This window comes from Anser cygnoides, chromosome 25, assembly GCF_040182565.1.
Source record: "Anser cygnoides isolate HZ-2024a breed goose chromosome 25, Taihu_goose_T2T_genome, whole genome shotgun sequence".
In the NCBI taxonomy this organism is placed as follows: Eukaryota; Metazoa; Chordata; class Aves; order Anseriformes; family Anatidae; genus Anser; species Anser cygnoides.
The window spans coordinates 6,048,788-6,061,138 of record NC_089897.1 but is presented as its reverse complement, the minus strand read 5'-3'; the positions used below and the strand labels follow the sequence as shown (position 1 = coordinate 6,061,138).

Below are 12,351 nucleotides of genomic sequence, written 5' to 3'. Positions count from 1 at the left end.
TCTTCGGATCAGCAGCCTGGATCAAAGCTGAGGTGGAAAGGAGGTCACAGAAAATGCAGACACTTTCATGAATATTTGCCTTGCTGCTTCTTAAGCTTTACCTCTGAAGGTCTGATCTCGGACAAGCCAAGTGCCTTTGCACACCACTGCCCGCTTCCTGCTCGTAACAAAAGCAGCAACACAGCCAAGGCAACGTGAAAGTTTTATTTGGCTTCTCTAAGATATTACTTTGCAAAACATTGAAAAGCCATTTTCAAACTGTCTAAAAACTTTAACACGTGATCAATATACAGCTGGTGATTGTAGTAGCAAAAAAATTGTCAGGTCAAAATTTTTGTTTGTCTGCATCACTTCTAACCCAGAACAGTTTCTCTCTCAGCTAGCTTCATGCAGATGAAGGTAGTATCTCAGGCAGGAGATTCATACAACAAAAACAAAATATGGAAAAACTTCAACATTTTGAATATCAAGGAAAAAAAGAGTTTTGTATGCCGCCCCCCCCCCCGCCTCTTCTGCCATTGGCAGAAATACAAAGAGCTGTTTCTCTCTCAGCTGTGTGTTCTGAGAAACTGGGCAATGTCTGCAAACTCAGAGTTATCCAAATAAGAAGTGCTATAAAATTGTGAGGTTTCATCAATACCAAACCCATCATTTGATTGAACTCTATTTGAATGCTATTACATGGATTTATTGCTTGCCTTTTAAACATTTCCTATGTTCCTATTTATACTGGCTTGTATTATTCCCTACTACATCATTCCAGGTTGTGCTACGTTTTGCACATTATTCCTCATACAGAGAAATAGTACAGCTAAAAATGCATTATCTAACATTTATTATGGTAGCTGAATGATCATCTTTCCAACTAATTTAAAAATGAGTTTGTGTAACTTCATTCCCAGGTGAGCAGTAAGAATTTTCATTCTAAAAGGCTTCTTGGTCAGAAAAATGTGAACAGTGATTTTTAAAAGCGAAAAAACTCTTTTTTCACTTGCTAGTCTGTCACCCAATACAAAACCAGAATTACTAATCTGTTTGACCCTGGATCTTGCTATGAGAAAAACTGGTCATATTTAAAAGATGTGTCTTGATTAACCTTATCCCTGCCCATAATAGAAATAAAATTGTGTTCAACTCCACTATACTGAAGTTAGCATATTTGATGATACCACACATTTTTCCCAGCAGAGATAAAAGCCCAACAGTTAACTTGTTACACAAGCAAGTGGAATTGTGTTTTCAACATCCGCACCATCTTCAGACAGTTTATCACTTTGACAAGTCAAGTGAGTGAAACTTGCTCTGCGGTTAGAGCCAGGGAAAGCACCGCTCCTTCCCGGTTCTGACCTCTGGCTGGAGAAGACCTCTAACAGCCAACTCTGGGGCCATTCTCACAGGCTGTGGTATATTGCCTGGTGGGATGGAGTTGTAAGACTCAGTTAAAAATACCCCCTCTAGAAACTTGTGTTGGTAGTAAACCAGAAAAAAAATAAAGGAAGTCTGCTTTTCACTTTTCTTTCGGAAACTGAGGATCTTACAAACAAGCAAGCATCCCTCAGCTGTGTCCCAGGAAAACATCTGAATACCCAAAAAAACCCTTAATGAACTGATCTTCCAGCCTGTTAGGATGTGAGATCTCCATCACACCCATAGGATCCAATACTACAGGGCATGAAAACCTCCTGCTCAGAAACATGTTCGCATAAATATTCTTTCTGAGCTGCCTGGGAAGTTTAGAGGAGAGATCTCCCATTCCTAAAGAACTTCATTTAACACTGGACTATCCAAAAATACTAACTTAATTTACCTTCAGGCTATCAGCTCTTTCTTCTGCTCTGAGCAAGTTTAAGATAATGCAGCAATAAAAGCCCTCTTTCATATCAAAGGTCTGCACTGAGGATTTAGATCTGAATTCCAGGTTAGCTCTTAATGACACACACATGCACACAGAAAGCCTCCCCTTTAGCCAGCAGACTACATCCCACTAACAGCAAGACAGAAATAATGATCTTACCGTATTCAATAATTCAAAAAAAAAATCCGATTAAGCATGCATACTAGTCACAGAATTTGTCTGCAGGTAACATTACGTTTAATCTGTTCCAAGATAAGAGTAAATCTATTTCTGCCTACCAGCAGTTTCCTGTATACCAAGGGGTTTGGTAAGACAAGTCGGTTTGGGGGCTGGAATCCATCTCAAGTGATCATTGTGGGATGGCTTTTTGCTTCTCCCCCTCTTTTGGAGACCACAAGGGGGGAGCCCTCTCCCCTCACCGCTGGACAATGCCTGAAACAGCAGGCAGTAGCCGAGGGCTTCGCCAGGGGCTCTTCCACCAGGCAGCATCCATGCTTTCTTTCACCCTGACATACCTTAATATTTATTGTCCCGAATTCAAAAGTAACCTGTAGTTCTCCAAGCAGTGCAGCAGGAGCAAACTCTCGTACCAAGCTGAGGTTCGGAACTAGCCTCACACACGGCCGGCGATGCACGCAGAGCGGGGACGGAGGCGGGTGGGCACGGTGCGAGGCAGACACAGGCCCGGCATTGCGCTGCAGAGCCCAGCCGGGCTGGGAGGGGAGCAGCAAAATTGCACCCATAAGGAATGGCCCCACCTGGCCCCAGGCACAGAAACAAAAGCCACAGAGCCTGTGGGGCAAAGCTGCCAGCCTGGGCCTTTTATCATCTCCCTCCCAGCCCAGGCAGTGCCGGCTGATGCTGTAACGCGATGAACTCACCTGGTGAATAGCTCACAGAAGGCAGGTGAGCCTAAAAAAAAATAATGCAAGGCTCTTGGCTTTTGACGGCCGTCCCTGCCATGCTCTGTTATGCACCTGTGTCAAATCCTAACAATTGAGAGCAGCAGTTTTCAATCCCCATTTGCACAAAAAATGAGTGAGCGAAGTGCAGGCCTTGGGCAGAGCAGACCTTGCATCCTTCGATGCAGCTGGAGGCTCTGAGCAGCGGTCAGCTGAGCCACGATGGCCTCCCTGCCAGATTTCTCCTCCCTGCCCCCATACCTAATAATAATAAAAAGGAATCATGATAGTGCAGGATTCATTCCCCAGACAATAGCGAGGCAGGCTGTATATTGCTTTATGGCTGTTGACTTGATTTAAAATGCACTCTTAAAAATGAAAGAACAACTCCTTAAATTTGCAGTAAATGTATAGTTCCACAGATCTGATTTACTGGTTATGAGCCACCAAAGAATTGCAATTGCAATTTATTGTATTGTTGACTCTAGTACCGAAAGCCTCAGCATCACTGTAGCTCTGGAAACCATGAAAAACCTGATTGTTTTAGATTAATCATTTATTTCAGGTTGGTTGTTGGGCTTTTTTTTTTTGGTTTTGTTTTGTTTTTGTTTTTCTTCTTTAATTGGTCCCTCAACTTCCAGGGGATAACGACGATTGCTTTGATGGTGACTGTTTAACCCAACGTGTGGAGATCAAAGGCATGCAGTTGGCTTGTGCTTTGCTCAGTTCAGAGCTTTTTAGCCTTAGATGACTCATAATTGCAAGAGTTCCCAACTGGCTGGAAGTGGAAGGAACTTGCTGCAGAGCACCAGGCACAGCACAGGGTGCAGAGACCTGCCTGGGCTGCGGGACACTGAGCAGCAGCAGAGAGCACGTAGCAGAGCAGCAAGGAATCCATCTGCTTGCGCAGAGCTCCTCGCTTTGAGCCCGCTGTCCTAATTTCCCTCGCACCCTTGTCAGCAGTGAACGTGCCGCTCAGTTGCGCAGCACAAGCGCGAGGCACAGCCTGAGCACCAGCCTCAGCACCAGCACCAGCTCCTGCTGCCACCATCCCAATTCCCTTGCGAGAACCAACAGAGGCAAAACATGCTGCAGGTTGCGGGTGGTGCAGCTGAACCGCTCTGGCTCTGGTCTCCTGAAGGCACAAACAAAGGCGAATCACGTGCAGCATTGTCTCACACGCAGATGCTGATACGCAGGCACACGAATTCATTTCTCTTCTCCCTGCTCCCGCAGCACCGCTTGCTGCCGCTACCGCACCTGCTGGCTCCGGGCAGCCCCGCGCTCGCTGCTCACCTCAGCTTCGCTGGCCAGCTCGCCCTCGTGCACCCGGCTGGCCTCATCCCTAATTGGGAATGTGAACACTAGACTCTCGTTACTTAGGTGTCTGGATGTTGATAACGTGGAATATGGCCAATTAAGCGCAGTCCCTGACGAGCTGCTGCAGGGAGCAGCATCGCAAACCGGCATTTTTGCCTTACCGTGCGCGGTGAGACTGGAAGGGTGCGAGGTGGTATGCACGGGGCGGGGAAGGGAACGCTGGACAATAAACTGAACCCGATCCAGTATCACCGCTGTCCTTCAAGGGTCTGTTCCCTCTATTACCATGTGTGATCCTTTCTTGATTCATTAAGGTCTGCTGAGCAGAAAATTTTGCAGCTGCTGGCTAGATAGCAGCGCTGCTGGACAGCATCCACGGCTCTTTCCTCTTTCCTTTTGGAAAGAAGTGGCAGAATGCAGCTGCCTATGAGGCTTTATTTCAGGTTGGAAAATCTCCAAACACAGAGGGGAAAAAAACTGAGCACGCTGTAAATCAGAGATGGCCTTGAACCAAACCCCACGGGTTCCCAGCACCCGCAGGCAGTGACAAACTGCCGCTGAGACAAGGACAGGGTCTGTCCGACACAGCGACCCCACTGACAGATGTCCGAGGGGCTCCGAGGACCCCACAAGGATGCAAACAGTACCCCTGGAAATTCCGCAGTGCTCCCCGAAGTGCAGCTAACGCAGGCTCCAGTCATCCTAAACAAGTCCCCCAACCCTTAACAACTCCCAACACTGAACTTTCTTCAAAAGGTGCTTGAAAGTTACTCACGTTTTCCTTCAGGGCTTTCCTAGGCTAATAACAAGGCAGCTTTTTCTATATCAAAATAAAATTTTCACTGGAAGTGTGATGATAAAGACAATTTAGATTACCTGTAGTGAAGAACATTTCTGTCTCTAAAGTAGAAAACAGCACTTTTTTCAAACTGTACGAACTTAAAGCAACTCCGTGGTCTCTCAGGAATTTCAAATTTATGGATGTTTTCTGATTTATTTATTTTAACATATATTACCCCTTTCATTTTATAGCCTGTCTCAGCTATGACAGCATGGAAAGCAGCTCTTCCAGGAGCACAGGCACACCATAACTGGTAAATGATAGTCAACACAGCTGAAAACATGGAGCAAATTTATATCTGCTGCATGAGACAGGAGGCGACGTGTCCCAGGAGGGAGCCCAGGCGGGGCCAGCAGAGGGCTCAGGGCTGGAGGGGCTGCAGAGGGGGGCAGGGGCAGCAGCTGCCAGCCCCCAGCATTGCCTTGGCAGCGGCAACTCCTGCGCGAGATCCTCGAGCTCCTTATCCTGCCACGCCTGCAGCACGAAGGCGTCTTAAAGAAAATGACAGATATTTTGTACTGGATTGATCGGACGAGATAGGAAGCGCCTTGCGCCTTCCCTCGTTTATTCATTTCTGACTACCCATTTTGTGCGCTTAGGTGCCGCGATGAGAAGCCCGCTATTAATCCTGGAGGGCGGACAGGTGCGGAGGTGGCTGGATGGATGGAGTTCTGGAGAAGCGCCAGAGTGATGGATAGACAGACAGACAAACTAAATCACTGCTACACTTTTACAGAAGTGATTTCCTTCAGGAATTTATAGCACTTTATAGATACTTACAGAGTCTGATAAAGCACTTCTTCGCAGCAATTGTTTTTATATTCCTTCTCTAGCTGGGAGCTGGGAAGGCAGGGCTTAAGAGAGTTAGCCAAGGTCTGAAAGAGTTTTGAGAGAAGCGGAGAGATCCGAGCAGCTGTGTTTTCCAGGTTCTTTCAACCAGCAGAGTACATATGTGATTTTAAGGTTACCAAGACTGACCCTTTAGCATAATCTTATTAATGATCTTTCTTTAATCTATGCAGGCATTTTGGATCCAAAGCAAGGAAATTGCTGGCAGAATCTATAGGACATAATGAGACTACAAAGCTACAACATTACGGCAAGCTGTAATTTCAAGCAGCCAAGCTAGCTTTATTACTGCCACTGTCATTACAGAATGCTTATACAGCATGGCCATGAAGTCAATGAGATATTTAGATGCAGAATTAATGCAGGATAGCGCCCAGCGTAAAGAACAAACACAATAAATAAAACACACTGGAGAGGCACAGGATATAAATACAGAAGAAAATGGCAGAGCAAAAAGAAGATGCAAACTATATTTAAAATTGATATTTAATCTGCATAGCTCATTCCAGTGGTTTCTCTGCATATGCGGCTTGTTTTAATGCTAGCAGGTTTGACTTTTCAGTAACAGAATGATAAAAAGTTATTCAAAAAGTTTTAATAAAATGCTTAATTGGTTCATTAGAACCTAAAGAGATATTCCTAGAAAGCAAGAGAGAAAGGGAAAGGCAGAAAGAAAGAGTGAAAGAGACAGAGAGAGACAGAGAGAAGATGCAAGCAAAAGAAGCAAAGAAAAAGAGAAGGAAAACGAGAGGAGAAGGAATATTTTCACATCAGACTATTTGCAGCTAGCTTGCTTTTGACTTTCAGACTCTATTTAAAAATACAAAATTGGGAGCATTAAAAAAGAGTTCCCAAATTAGCTTTTTAATAGAGATCGAAAGTTAAAAGGGGGCCGAGTCATGGGGGAAAAGCTATTCAGGATCACAGCCAGGCCAGAGCTCGCAGAGAGGGAGGCCAGAGCACGCCTGGGCGAGAGGAGAGAGGCAGCTTTATGAAGCAATGACATTGGAAATCACAGAAAAATCTTTTATACCAGCTAAAGCCAAATGACATTTCTGGTTTTACTTTCTTCTGTGCATCTGCAAGAGGAAAAGAGCAAGTGGAGATACGGGAAGCGTTTTTAAGAGTAAAGTTCTGAAGCCGTTCAGCAAAGACGGATTTTGGGCCCTTTGATGCGCTTAAATTCATACAGCCACTGAAAGTTTCCCGTGGAAGTTTTAGGATTCCCTTTGTACACAGCTTTGCGCGTGCAGTTATTAGTGCCTGTACAATTATAATGCACAGCTTTTGCCTAACCTCATCACCTGGCCTGAGGGGACTGTAACACAAATATTGCTGTGGGGAATTGTTTTGGGGGGAGCACCGCCCCTGACCTGCCATCCAGAAAACTGTTCTGTCTTTAATAACGCTGGCAGTGACTTATCGGGGATCAGCGGATGCTGAGGCAGAGGACCGATGGATCGGGGCTCTGCTCTCAGTTTCCAGGTTGTACTTCCCAGCTAGTGCCGAGGTGTTTGAGGATCCGTTGGTTGGTTGGTTGGTTGGCTGCGTTTGTTTTGGTTTGTTTTGGTGTCCTTGGTGCGTGTGTGTGTCTGCGTGCGTGAGTTTTAAATGGAATTAAGGCCTGCTTTAGGAGCCTGTTACAACACCGGCGCACGAAATCCCCGGAAAGCTGCCCCCGCTCGGTGCCGGCACCGCACGGCCCCGTTCCCCGGGGCTCCTGCACGGGGCGCAGCAGTGGCCCCCCCCCATCCCATGCCGGACACCCCCGGCAGCCGCGGCGGAGCGGAGCCGCCGGGACCGCCCGGAGGGGGGGTACACGGGGCGAGGGGATCCCCGGCCCTGAGCCCCCCCGGCCCTGAACCCCCCCGGCGCTGAGCCCCCCCCGGCTCTGAGCCCCCCCCCCCCCGGCTCTGGCCCCCCCCCCCCCCCCCCGGAGCTGTCCGCCGCCCGCGGTGCTGATGCCGCCCCCCCCGCCCCGCCCCGCGCCCCCCGCCCCGCGCCCGCCCCCGCGGCTCCGCGCTCCCGGCAGCCGCATGGCAGCGGCGGCGCTCGGCGGGCGGCCGCGGCCGGCAGCGGCGGGGCGAGGCGCGGCGCCGAGCGGAGGAGGTGAGGGGCCGGGGGGGGGGCCGGGGGGGCGGCGGCCGGGGGGGGCGGGGGGGCTGCGGGGGGGCTCGGGGCAGGAGCGGCTCTGCCCCCGCCGCGCCCCCGTCCCCTCCCCGCGCCCGTGCCCGGGGAGCGCTCGGTGCCGCCGCCGCCGCGGTCCCTGCCCCGCGCTGCCCGGCACGGCGGGGCTCGGCCGCTCCGCTCCCGGCTCTCGGTGCGGGGAGCCCCGCCGGCAGCCGGGGAGCCAGGGGAGGATGCCGGCACCGAGCGCCGGGAGCCCGACTCCCGGCCGCGGCTGAGGGGTGCCGAGGCGGCGAGGAGCGGTAAGCGCGGAGCAGGGCGAGCGGGAGCGGGCGGCCGGGGGGGGGGGGGCAGGGGGGAAGCAGCGAGGGCGAGGAGCCGCTGCCGGTGCTCCAGCCCCGGCCGAGGGCTGCCGCGGGCTCCCGGTGCCGGGGAGCGGCTGGCATCCTCGGCGCTGCCCGGCCCCGGGGCAGCTGGGCTGGGGCTGCCGGAGTCCGGCCGCGCCTCGCCCCCTGCCCCTGCCCTGCCCCGGGGCCGCTCCGAGGGCAGGGGGCGGCCGGGGCCGGCCCGGGGGGGGGCAGCGGCGGCTGCAGAGGCTGGGGCTCGGCTGCGGTGAGGGAGCAGCTGTTTAGTCATCTCTCTATATATACTTCCACGATGATGATCGCGTTTTCTGATTGCTCCTGACTGCGTTTAGAGAGGGAGCCGAGAGGCAGGCAGCGCAGCTCACCTTTAAGCCGGAGGAGCGACTGCTCCCCCTTCCTCCAGCTCCCCAGGCTCAGCCCCGCTCCGGGGCGCCGAGCATCCTCCCGGCCAGGTAAGGCGTCCTGCGAGCCTGCGAGGTGGGGCTGCCGGGTGCGGGGAGAAGTTCGCGTGCCTTTATTCTAAGCCTGTTGCTTTTGCCCCCAGATCTCTCCAGCTGGCTGAGGGAGCGAATGCTTTGCAGAAAGTTTTATTATCTGATGTGGCTGGGAAGGGAAAGGAATATGTGACCGAAAGAGGATATTGAAGCTCTGACTGACATATTTTGCTTTTAAGCAAGAGCATCTTTGCTGTCTGAGCCTGACCCAACAAAGGATAGAAAAGGAGAGAATGAACGGTCTCAAGGCTCCTCGCCCCCGTTAGCATTGCGTCTCATCGACAAACTCACATGTTTATCAGTCATTTTAAATCATCCCGGTCTGCTTCCAGAAAGGGAGACACGATGAGATTTTTGTTTTGCTTCTGGTTTTGTGAGCTTGTGAAGAGGCATTTATTAAGTATGGCATTGCCAGTGGAAGTTAATGTGGTAAGAATCCATCGTTTATTTCTTGACCCTTTAGGTAAATAGAAATGACTGTTCTCTAAAGTTTTTCTCCAGAGCTGTATTGATCTAGCAGTGCATGCCAGGTTTTTGTTTTGAAACTGGGATCAAACCACGGTGGCAGCGAAGCCAGCTGGCGCTGCTACAGCCAGAGGTGGTCGGGAGGCAGCAGACGGGATCGGAGTTCTGGGGAGCCGGAGGGGTCAGGGCACAGCTTTTCTGTCCAGAGTAGTACAGTATCCAGAGTAAAAGGCTCATTTTCTTCACAGATGCTGACTTTAAGTCAGAAGGAAGCAAATTATTTTGCGTACCAGGTCTTCTAAATGGCATCAACAGGCAACCGATCTTTTGTTAACTAGTTCCTTCCAAATTACATGTTGAAATTACAGTAATTAAAATTCAAAATGTGTGTGTAGGCAAATACATGCTTGTTAGAACTGAAGCGTGTCTGTTTCCTATGCGAGCTGAAGAGACTCAGTCGACTGTACGGTATATTTTGAGCCCAGGCAATTGCTTTCCAGCCTAAAGAGAATGGGTAGCAGTTACCGAAACCCAGGCTTGGTGTGCAGAAAAGGAGGCTTTCTTCCTTATTTTATAGATAAACTATTTAACTCTTTGTTGTTCTTGCTTGTTTGCTTGTTTTTACCTAGCATGGGTCGTGCAGCTCTGAATTTCAATTCCAGTCCTACCTCTCCCAGTTTTGTCTCATTTCAGGGCAGGATGGAGTTTCAAAGATTCGTGGATAAGAAAATGCAAAACCTTTGTGATAGGAGATTTGATTATTCTTCTCCCTCTCAGTCCTTCCTTACAGACACCCAGTTTACAGCTGAAAAAAACATGTCTTTTTGAGCATTTTGAGGATCAAATGGAGCAGATGAATGCAACTTTGAAAATGAAGCACTAAGTTTTCTTAACCAGCTGCATTTCTTTGTCACAGAGAAACGGGATCTAAAATTCTATGGTAGAATACCCTTCTCTTTCTCTTTTGTTTCAATCTCCTGTCCATTTCATGGCTAAGATATTTATAGCTTCCCCACATATACTGCTAGCATAGAAAGACCCATTTTATCTTTAAAAATGATTTAAAAATGTGTAAGTCACTTATGAGTTACCAGTGCTTTATTAGAACAATTATATGTGAAGTATTTATAGTGCCTCAGCAGCTAATGTAGGTAACCTGGAATTTACAACCAAAGTTATAAGTACAGAAGAGATTTCTAATAAGGTTCCCCAGAGAAATCAGGGAAGATGAGGATCCAGTGTATTGTAGCTGCTCAGGTCACTGTACATCGCCAATCAGTCCTGGTAGAATGGCTGTGGTGGTGTCGCTAATTGAAATTAAAAAGCACAGAAGACAGTTTACCAGCAGGGAAATTAGGGACAGGATGCATTATCTTTGTCTCTTCGTTATTTGCCTGTGTATATTCGGTGGTTAATGAATGGAATGGTCGTCACTTCGCTGCCTCCTGTTTTGCAGTCCTGTTCTTAACACAGTGTTTCATAAAAGTTAAAAATCCACCACTGCTGCTAAAAGAAATCGGCAGTTCTACTGTCTTAGCCTCTGGAGATTGCCTTCCAGCTAAAGAGTTGGGCATATTTTCAAAGTAGTGCAGAGAAAGTTTGCAGTGCTGTGCTCTGCCTCTTCCACGGAAAAAGATTTCTGGTCTCCAGGGCTGTCAGTCTGGCACGACTGATGCAACAAATTCACTCTTTAGGAGAAAGAGAAAAAATAGTGCATAGTAATATTGAACAATCCTTTATAGCAAAATATTGTGGGATATTGGCTTGGTATATAAGAAAAGTGTCTCCTTGGGATAAGCATCACTATGGATTCTTATATGCTTCATAATTACAAAACCTCTTCCAGCAGCAGTAAGATGCTTGCACGAGGGATTTCAGTTGTCCTTTAGATAGTAAAATTGCATAGAAAGATGCTCCACATTAAGGTGATGAATGTTAATGTGTCCTGAAGAGGAAGAGCATTTCTGGGAGCAGTTCAGTCATTTTCACCACAGATTGATTCCGTCATTTTTTATTCAGTATTTTGATGGCTGTTGAAATCAATAATGCTGCAGCCTTACTGGCTGGAATGGCAGCTTTCATATAATTAAAAAAGTTCAGAGTAAAATTGCATAGAAGGCTATCATGTAGAGGATATAATTAGGCTTTGAGGGCCTGAGTCAGTGGAATCAATGGAATCTCCATTGATAAATTGACTTTTGATAGGGCTCCTAATGCATCTTATAGGATAATGGTACCTTTCTCCAGATAATTTTATGGTAGAGCTAGAAAAACATTAGGGAAGTAAAAGTAAATATAAGTTAAAACTCAAGTTAAATATTCTAAGAACTGTCACCAAAGACCAAAAAGAAAAAGAAAATTCATGGCCAGATCAGAACCACAAATAAATGCTATAATTTCAAGAGAACGTTGATTTCCAGTGGCTGAGGATCTGGACAACTTGGGATATTTTTCATCTAAAAATCAAGAGTGCATTGAACATATTTCACTTCAGCCTAATAGTCCTTCAGTTCTTAGCCTGAAGGACTTCTGTCTCTGCCTGCTAGGCAACAGCCAAGGTATCTTCCTGCTGGAAGAAAGCTGTCCAAGTTTGGAGGCTTCCCCGTTCTGATTTTCCTGGTATTCAGCTGGTAGCATAATCCAGCGTGCACGTCCTTCACCGACACACGTCCCTGCTGGAAGGTCCGTAAACTTGCACACCTGGGATTCAGCCTACTGATGCTCAGATATTCTGAGCAACATTCCTGCAAAAGTCAGAATTTTCCCCTGGTCCAGTGGAGGGGTGCAAGATTTCACAACGCTAAAACACATCCCTAAATCCAAGAGACCAGCAAAATACTGCTGCTGAGCCCAGGTCTTTAATTAAAGGTGGAAGATAATTAATGAAAAGCAGAGAAGTTTTTGTGCTTCTTTCAACTGACAATGTTCAGGTTCATTACATATTGAACTTTGTTAAGACTGGAAACCCAGCTCAGGCCAGTAGTGGCTTTTCATGACATACGATTTCGTTGGGTGAACTGCAGGCTGATTTCGCTGGAGCTCCCAGCTCTTTCTTGACAGCTGTAGTTAAATGGATGAGCACATGAGACTTACACCTGGGGAATTACGGATTAGTCTTGTTTGTAAGGAAGCA

General features: G+C 48.1%; 2 protein-coding genes across 17 annotated transcripts in view; one reads left to right on the top strand and one right to left on the bottom strand.

Annotated features, from left to right (window-relative positions):
- LOC136786944 (uncharacterized) overlaps positions 1–12,351 on the bottom strand; it is a 197,222-nt gene that overhangs the window by 79,183 nt on the left and 105,688 nt on the right. The gene's annotated exons all lie outside the window — the stretch shown is intronic.
- KCND3 (potassium voltage-gated channel subfamily D member 3) overlaps positions 7,776–12,351 on the top strand; it is a 117,523-nt gene continuing 112,947 nt past the window's right edge. For 2 of the 7 annotated variants that reach the window (XM_066983091.1, XM_066983088.1), the window contains exon 1: positions 8,004–8,196. The gene's annotated coding sequence lies outside the window, so the exon portion shown is untranslated. Of the gene's footprint in view, positions 7,877–8,002; positions 8,197–8,566; positions 8,712–8,803; positions 9,183–9,995; positions 10,159–12,351 lie in introns of those variants that run through there. The other 5 variants (XM_048070876.2, XM_048070875.2, XM_066983089.1 and 2 more) reach the window with 5 other exon arrangements.